Here is a 9,846-nt window from a genome sequence, read left to right on the forward strand (position 1 = left end):
GAAAGAAAGAGGGGAAAGAAAGAACAGAGAGCAAAAGAAAGAATAGAGAGAGAAAGAAAGGAGAAAAAAAGAACAGAAAAATAAAGAGGGGAAATAAAGAAAGAACAGAAAAAAAGAGAGAGAGAGAGAAAGAGAACACAGAGAAAAAAGCGGGGACAGAAAAAAAGAACTGAGAGAGAGAACAGATAGAGAGAAAGAAAGAGGGGAAAGAAAGAACATAGAGAGAAAGAAAGAGGGGAAAGAAAGAACATAGAGAGAAAGAAAGAGGGGACAGAAAAAAAGAACAGAGGTAGAGCGAAAGAAAGAATAGAGAGAGAAAGAAAAAGAAAGAAAAAAAATGAAAGAAAGAACAGAGAAAGAAAGAGGGGAAAGACAGAAAGAAAGAGGGGAAAGAAAGAACAGAGAGAGAAAGAAAAAGAAAGATAAGAGCGAGAAAGAAAGAACAGAGAGAGAGAAAGAAAAAGAGAGGGAAAAGACAGAACAGAGAATGAGAAAGAAACAGAGAGAAAGAAAGAACAGAGAAAGAGAAAGAAAGATTCTATAAAGATACTATAGCAGCCCGACTCCCATTGAAGTGCCCACCTGAGCCTCCCGGTGCAGGACATATCATGATCCGCTCACATGGCCGGCATCCCTGATTCCAAGGTGATCCTGCTGTCCGCGCTGTCAGAGGAGGACATGGTGATGGATCTGAAGCATTCTTGGTTCCGTCACAATCTCCTCATGAAATTACCTCATTTCCGGTCAGCTTCCAGTACATCACTTCCGGTGGAATGTCATGTGTGAGTTTTAAAGTGCTCCTTGGGGCTCCGCCATGTACTCCTGTGTCCGTGGGAAACGTCCACTTTGTATGCCTCGTACACACTTGGCTCCGCTCCGTACATCCAGTACACATATGGCTCCACTCCGCACATACACGGCTCCGCATACCCCATACACACGCGGCTCCGCTCCGTACACCAAGTACACACACACAGACACATGACTCCGCTTTGTACACCTCGTACACGCATGGCTCTGCTCCGTACACCTCGTACACGTGCGGCTCTGCTCCATACACCCCATACACGCGCTGTTCCACTCTTTACACCTCGTACACATGTGGCTCCGTTCTGTACACCTCGTACACATGCGGCTCCCCTTCGTACACCTCGTACACATGCGGCTCCGCTCCATACACACGTGGCTCTGCTCCGTACACCTCGTACACGTGCGGCTCCGCTTCGTACACCTCGTACACACGCGACTCCGCTCCGTACACACGTGGCTCCGCTCCGTTCACCTCGTACACACGCGGCTCCGCTCCGTACACCTCGTAGACACGTGGCTCTGCTCCGTACACACATGGCTCCGCTCCGCACACCTCGTACACACACACAGCTCTGCTCCGTACACCTCGTACACACGTGGCTCTGCTCCGTACACACACTGCTACATCCACACTGTAAACCTCTCCTGACCCCACACAGAAACTTTAACTCATCCAGCATGACAACCAGCACAGCAGACCAGACTCCTGCAGAGTGCAGACAGACATGGAGGCAGACACAGCCCCTGATCATGTGAACCCTGACTACTCCCCTCTCACTGGTCCTGTGCGCACAGAACACACACAGCCCAGCCACATAGACACGGAGGGCCCTGATCATGTGACCCCTGACTCCTCCCCTCTCACAGGTCCTCTGTGCACAGACAGAACACACACAGCCCAGCCACATCATTGCAAGCTTCGGTGCGTCTATCTGGGATGGCGAGCATGGCATTGGTGGATGGGGGGGGCGTGGCGGCTCAGTGCAATGCGGGAAAAATACTGTCCCGGGTGGGACGCGGGAGGTGGGTGTCAAAAACGGGACTGTCCAGCGGGAATCAGGACGTTTGGGAGTAAAAATGCAGGATCAGGCAGGAGACAGCAGACCTCAAGTTGCACAGGAAGAACTAATCACCAGCAACAATTGAGGGATGCCTGCTCACTTAAATACTCCCAATCAGTAACCTCAGATTTCCAATCATCATCGTCAGGTGGCAGACCTCTGTCAATCCGGCCAGCTCCACTACCCACAGTAACCACCAGAGGGAGCCTCGACTCAGAAGTAAGCTAATTCACAACAGGTGACAGAGTTACTAGAAACCGCAGACATCTGGAAGACCACAGACAGGTAGCAGAGTTAGTTGAAGTCGCAGTCAAGCAGGCAACATCCTGGAGATTGCAGACAGGTAGAAGAGTTACTGGAAGCCACAGACCACTGTGGACAGGAACTGTGCACAGACAAACTAAAACTCTTACTAGAAAGTTTTAATACCAAAACACAGGTGTGTGTCTTGGGAGAACTAATGTAGGCCTAGTAAGTTCAACACATGGGAACACACCGGGCTACTTCCAAAGTCTGAAATGGAGCACAAAAAAGTTTAGTTGACAGGAGTGTAGGGAACAGAGCCGAGACTCAGGACAGGTGTGTAATACCACCTATCCAAGGAATAGGTGATAATAACATATTGAATGGGGGGAGGGGTCTAACCATTTAAACTTACACCGGTGAATGGAGCACGTTTATCCCCGTTACTCTGGAGCGCCAGTGTGCATGCTCGACCATAGCTCCAACCACTCTCTAAGGGGCTGCCAAACTTTGCACTTAGCTTTTTCTGACAGTCTCAAAGAGAATGAATGAGTCGGCCATTGGACATGTGCACTGCTATCCATTCTAACTGGCAATAAAAGCTCAGATCAGTGTTGATCCCGGCAGTCGCACCCCCACTGATCAATTTTTCGGATTATAAGACGCACTTTTTTTCCTCCAAGTTTGGGGGGAAAATGGGGGGTGTCTTATAATGTGGATATACCTTACCGGCTGCGGTGGAGTAGGGTCTCAGGGTCACTGCTGGAGGAGGCAACAGTGGAGTGTTGCTGCAAGCTGTAGGTTGGGATGAGGGGGAGGGGAGTTCCGATGTGTGCCACTGCGGGTGTTCGGTGGTGCAGGCGCTCTGCTGACATTTTGTTAAAGCCCAGAGCCTCCGCACTTACATGGCTTACTATGCGGTGGACTCCGGGAAAATGGCTGTCGGGGAGTCGCATGCGCAGATGGAGATCTCGGCACCAGATCTTGGAGGATGAGATCTCAGCAGCCATGTAAGTGTGGGGGCACTGGCGCAACTACCGGGGTAGCAGCCGAAACGGTTGCTTTGGGGCCCGGCCCATACAGGGGCCCGGGGCCCCGGCTCCGATCGGCGCTACCCCAGGGGCGTGCAGCCCGTGCATTGCATGGGGGCCCCAGGGGAGAGGGGGCCCCTCCAGCACCGCATGGCTAATTATTCAAATTAGCCATGTGGAGCGCCAGGCACAAGGAGGAGAGGAGCCAGTCCTGAGCCTGAGGTGAGATGATATCAGCATCAGTCAAGCTGTGCTGCGCTGCTGCTCTGGGGGAGGAGAGGAGACAGACTGTCTCACTCACTGTGCCTGTGGCACCGGCCGAACGGTGGCTGCAGCCGCAGGTCAGTCACTTGTGTGTGTATGTCTGTGTGTATGTATGTGTGGGTGTATGTGTGTATGTCTGTGTGTGTATGTCTGTGTATGTATGTCTGTATGTCTGTGTGTGTATGTGTGTGTATGTTTGCGTATGTTTGTATGTGTGTATGTATGTGTGTGTGTGTGTCTGTGTCTGTATGTATGTATGTATGTGTGTGTATGTCTGTGCATGTCTGTGTTTGTATGTGTGTGTATGTTTGCATGTGTGTGTATGTCTGTGTGTGTATGTTTGCGCATGTATGTGTGTATGTCTGTATGTGTGTATGTCAGTGTGTATGTTTGTGTATGTTTGCGTATGTTTGTATGCGTGTGTATGTGTGTATGTATGTGTGTCTGTATGTATGTGTATGTCTGTGTGTGTGTGTTTGTATGTGTGTATGTCTGTGTATGTATGTGTGTATGTCTGTGTATGTGTGTATGTATGTGTGTATGTGTATGTGTGTATGTCTGTGTGTCTGTGTATGTTTGTGTATGTGTGTGTATGTCTGTACATGTGTAAGTCTGTGTGTGTATGTATGTGTATGTATGTGTATGTCTGTGTGTGTATATGTGTATGTGTGTGTGTGTCTGTATGTATGTGTGTATATGTATGTGTGTATGTCTGTGTGTGTATGCCAGTGTGTGTATGTCAGTGTGTGTATGTCAGTGCGTGTATGTATGTGTGTATGTCTGTGTATGTATGTGTATATGTCTGTGTGTGTATGTCTGTGTGTATGTATATGTGTGTGTCTGTGTATGTGTGTGTGTATGTCTGTGCGTGTATGTCTGTGTGTATGTATGTGTGTATGTCTGTGTGTATGTGTGTGTCTGTGTATGTTTGTATATGTGTGTGTATGTCTGTGTGTGTATGTATGTATGTACGTGTGTATGTCTGTGTGTGTATGTATGTGTATGTGTGTATGTCTGTGTGTGTATATGTGTAAGTATGTGTGTGTCTGTATGTATGTGTGTCTGTGTGTATGTATGTGTGTATGTCTGTGTGTGTATGTCTGTGTGTATGTGTGTGTGTATGTCTGTGTGTGTATGTGTGTGTATGTATGTGTGTATGTCTGTGTATGTGTGTATGTATGTATGTATGTGTGTGTGTGTATGTATGTATGTCTGTGTGTGTATGTTTGTCTGTGTGTATGTCTGTGTTTGTGTCTGTGTGTGTGTGTATGTATGTATGTCTGTGTGTATGTACAGTTGTGGCCAAAAGTATTGGCACCCCTGTAATTCTGTCAGGTAATACTCAGTTTCTTCCTGAAAATGATTGCAAACACAAATTCTTTGGTATTATTATCTTCATTTAATTTGTCTTAAATGAAGAAACACAAAAGAGAATGAAGCAAAAAGCAAAACATTGATCATTTCACACAAAACTCCAAAAATGGGCCAGACAAAAGTATTAGCACCCTCAGCCTAATACTTGGTTGCAAAACCTTTAGCCAAAATAACTGCGACCAACCACTTCCAGTAACCATCAATGAGTTTCTTACAATGCTCTGCTGGAATTTTAGACCATTCTTCTTTGGCAAACTGCTCCAGGTCCCTGATATTTGAAGGGTGCCTTCTCCAAACTGCCATTTTTAGATCGCTCCACAGGTGTTCTATGGGATTCAGGTCTGGACTCATTGCTGGTCACCTTAGAAGTCTCCAATGCTTTCTCTCAAACCATTTTCTAGTGCTTTTTGAAGTGTGTTTTGGGTCGTTGTCCTGCTGGAAGACCCATGACCTCTGAGGGAGACCCAGCTTTCTCACACTGGGCCCTACATTATGCTGCAAAATTTGTTGGTAGTCTTCTGACTTCATAATGCCATGCACACGGTCAAGCAGTCCAGTGCCAGAGGCAGCAAAGCAACCCCAAAACATCAGGGAACCTCCGCCATGTTTGACTGTAGGGACCGTGTTCTTTTCTGTGAATGCCTCTTTTTTTCTCCTGTAAACTCTATGTTGATGCCTTTGCCCAAAAAGCTCTACTTTTGTCTCATCTGATCAGAGAACATTCTTCCAAAACGTTTTAGGCTTTTTCAGGTAAGTTTTGGCAAACTCCAGCCTGGCTTTTTTATGTCTCGGGGTAAGAAGTGGGGTCTTCCTGGGTCTCCTACCATACAGTCCCTTTTCATTCAGACGCCGACGAATAGTACGGGTTGACACTGTTGTACCCTTGGACTGCAGGGCAGCTAGAACTTGTTTGGATGTTAGTCGAGGTTCTTTATCCAACATCCGCACAATCTTGCGTTGAAATCTCTTGTCAATTTTTCTTTTCCGTCCACATCTAGGGAGGTTAGCCACAGTGCCATGGGCTTTACACTTCTTGATGACACTGCGCACGGTAGACACAGGAACATTCAGGTCTTTAGAGATGGACTTGTAGCCTTGAGATTGCTCATGCTTCCTCACAATTTGGTTTCTCAAGTCCTCAGACAGTTCTTTGGTCTTCTTTCTTTTCTCCATGCTCAGTGTGGTACAAACAAGGACACAGGACAGAGGTTGAGTCAACTTTAATCCATGTCAACTGACTGCAAGTGTGATTTAGTTATTGCCAACACCTGTTAGGTGCCACAGGTAAGTTACAGGTGCTGTTAATTACACAAATTAGAGAAGCATCACATGATTTTTCGAACAGTGCCAATACTTTTGTCCACCCTCTTTTTTATGTTTGGGGTGGAATTATATCCAATTTGGCTTTAGGACAATTCTTTTTGTGTTTTTTCATTTAAGACAAATTAAATGAAGATAATAATACCAAAGAATGTGTTTGCAATCATTTTCAGGAAGAAACTGAGTATTATCTGACAGAATTGCATGGATGTCAATACTTTTGGCCACAACTGTATATGTGTGTGTGTGTGTGTGTGTGTGTGTAGGTTAGCCTGGCCCTGGAGGAGATGCAGACATGAGAAGACTGTGATGAGGAGAGAAGGCCATGATGCCCGGGGTGATGGGAGAAGGCCATGAGGGGTAATGGGAGAAGGCCATGGGGGGTGATGGAAAGAAGGCATTGATGGGGAGTAGGCAATGATGGGAATGATGGAGAGAAGGGAGTGATGGGGAGAAGGCAATGATGGGAGTGATGGAGAGAAGGGAGTGATGGGGAGAAGGCAATGATGGGAGTGATGGGGTGTTGGAGCAGGCAATGATTGGGAGAAGGCAATGATGGGAGTGATGGGGTGTTGGAGCAGGCAATGATTGGGAGAAGGCAATGATGGGAGTGATGGGGTGATGGAGCAGGCAATGATGGGGTGATGGAGCAGGCAATGATGGAAGTGATGGGGAGAAGGCAATGATAGGAGTGATGGGGTGATGGAGCAGGCAATGATGGGAGTAGGCAATGATGGGAGTGATGGGGAGAAGGCAGTGATGGGGTGATGAAGAAGGCAATGATGGGAGTGATGGGGAGAAGGCAGTTGTAATGTATAATGTCTGTAAGATCTGTATGTTAAAGTAAAGTATGATGTTTCTTGAACCTTCTAGAAATCTCCCATTTCTACACACTGAGGAAACCAGCCTGTCATGTAGCTGCAACCCCCCCCCCTCATCAGCTCTGCGCTTGCTGGTAACATGAAGCCGTCCATTTCCTCTCGCAGCCTTCCCCCCTGCAAGGGAAAGCATTGCTTTGTACATATGTAATGTTTCAACTTTATAGCAACTTTTATCTATGTAATCACTGCCCGCATTCTTTTGAGAATAAATGATAAAATCTATTAGCTCTGTCTCCATGCTCTAGGCAATGAACTATGCGCCTTTTTTAGATAATTATGCTACTGTTTGGGTTGGCTTTGAACCCCTCCATTAAGTCTATAACTTAAGTGGAGAAACCAGGAGCTGGTGTCAGCATGGTGTGCGCGACTGGCGAGGCTAGCTGGCAGTACAGACGGGTCTTATATGCTGAATGAGGGGCTGCGGCCACAGCATTGATAATTCCCTTACTGCAGTAGTCTAATTGCCCGTGCACAACAAGCAGCCCATCCGGCGACTAATTACCCTAGGTGCAGTTCCCTGACTGACCTGAGTGTAAGGGGGCGCCGGTGAGCTGCGAGTTCCAAAGTGGAACTGAGATAGTAGGATATACATAAATCCCCGCAGTTCTTGGAAGGTTGTTAGCAGTGGTGAGGCAACCAAAATACCCCCCCTGCGATAAATTGTTAGAGCAAGATTTGCTTGCTGTGTTTTAGTCACATGGTGCCAGTGGTGGGATAACTAAGATAAGCCCCCACTGTGCCTGTGATAGCCGTGTGCCGGCAGTGCATCATCTCCGTCCGCTGACAAACCCGTCCAGGTGGTGGGATCGTGGCGTATTGGTGGCACAGGGTCCGCTGTCCATCACATATTGGTGGCAGCGGTCGGCCGTTCCTCACAGCAGTGATGGGATGATGGAGAAGGCAATGATGGGAGTGATGGGGAGAAGGCAATGATGGGGTGATGGAGAGGGCAATGATGGGGGTGATGGAGAGGGCAATGATGGGGGTGATGGAGAGGGCAATGATGGGGTGATGGGGAAAAAGAAATAATGGGGTGGTGGGGGAGAATGCACTGGTGGTGGAGGAAAGGGCAATAATGGGGGTGGTGGAGGAGGAGGAAATGATGGAGGTGGTGGAATGGGCAGTGATGGGAGTGATGGGGGAGAAAGCAAAGTGAGTGGTGGGGAGAAGAAAATGATGGAGGTGGTGAAGAGGGCAATGATGGGGTGGGGGAGATGACAATAATGGGATGCGAGGGAAGGAGGACAATGAGGGGTGTGGGGGATTGGGATGTTAGGAAGGGGGACTTATAATGGCCTTAGGAACAGGGGGAGGTGGAGGAAGACGTTATCGCTTATTATGTCTAACACAGTCCCTTAGTATGTAGTGGACTCACTAATTCTGTATAACACCACCCTTAGTTACATAGTTTCCTCTTTTATTATGTATAACACATCCCTTATTACGTACTATCCTCTCTAGTTATATATGGTGCCGTCAGCTCCTCCATTAGAAAGGAAGCTTTCCCATGCTCCATCAGCCATCATTGCATTATACAGCTAACAAAACAGGATGGTATGTAATAAAAAACAGGGCTCTATATAATTCAATATGTAAGGGACGGTTTTGTACATAAGAGAGGGCACTGTGTAAGGGACAGCAGTATACATAATAAAGGAGACTATGTAATATATATACATGTATGTGTGTGTGGCTATATAATATATATATATATATATATATATATATATATATATATATATAGCTTTGACGCCATAAAAGGAGGGGGGACCAGACACATTTCTTGCACAGGGGCCCCAAGCTGTCAGTGTCTGCCCCTGCGCTACCCGGTAGTGCAATTTAATTAAGTACATTACTGTGGCGCTCCGGCGGGTGCTGTGGGTGGCCAACGCTGTCTTGGGGGCCCGCCGGCCCGTTGCGTGTAGTGTAGGGGATCCGGGGCCCCGGCGGAAAAAAATGTACACTATGATTTCGCAGCCTACGCTGCATTTCTGTTCCTGCTGTGCGGAGCGAAGCACATATTGGGCCCGCCTCCCTGCCTGCAGCCAGCCACAGAGTGTATTGCTTCAGACTAGTTCAGTCCCACCCATTCCCTGAGCCCTTGCTGTCTATTAGCTCTCTGCAGAGCTGCCTGCCGCATGGACCTCTGGGAATGTCTTGAAGGGGGTGTGTCTTTGAGGGGGTGTGCCTTTGAGGGGGCCCCGTTTAAAAGTTTGCTATGGGGCCCAATCAGTTCTAGTTACACCCCTGTGTGGGGGCTCTGGGCTTTCACAAAATGTCGGCAGAGCCCCCGTACCACCGAACACCCCCTCATCCCAGCCTGAGGCCTGCTGCAACGGTCCACTCCTCCCTCCTCCAGAAGAGACCCTGGGACCCTGCTTCACCACAGCCACTACCCCAGGAAACCAATAAGACCCATGGATTATAAGAAGCACCACCAAAAGTTTTTTTTCCTGTTTTTCTCCTCAAAATTTGGGGTGCGTCTTATAATCCGCAAAATACGGTACATACAGAAGTATATAAAGATGAAACAGAGCTGAAATTGTCTCTGAAACCATTGTATCTTTAATTCATCCCTAAGAGTAATTGCGTTCTTGAAGTTGGAGCCAGGACACTGTGAGAATTAATCGATTAGTTGGAGGAGAATGACAGGTCGGACTCTGTGTGTAGTAACATGGTCCTTCTTGTGGTTCCTGACAAGTAAATCTGGGATAGAAGGGGTTAACCATTGTGCAGCGCTGTATTCATTTGGTTAATGACCTGTGCCGCATTGTAGGATTTGAAAACACCAATATTCTGGGCCTCAGCTAAATATTGAAACCATTGGGACCCTTAAAGAGATAGTAACCTAAAAGATTCTTG

This window comes from Dendrobates tinctorius, unplaced genomic scaffold (genome assembly GCF_039654945.1).
Source record: "Dendrobates tinctorius isolate UK_male_01 unplaced genomic scaffold, ASM3965494v1 ptg000070l, whole genome shotgun sequence".
Lineage (NCBI taxonomy): Eukaryota > Metazoa > Chordata > Amphibia > Anura > Dendrobatidae > Dendrobates > Dendrobates tinctorius.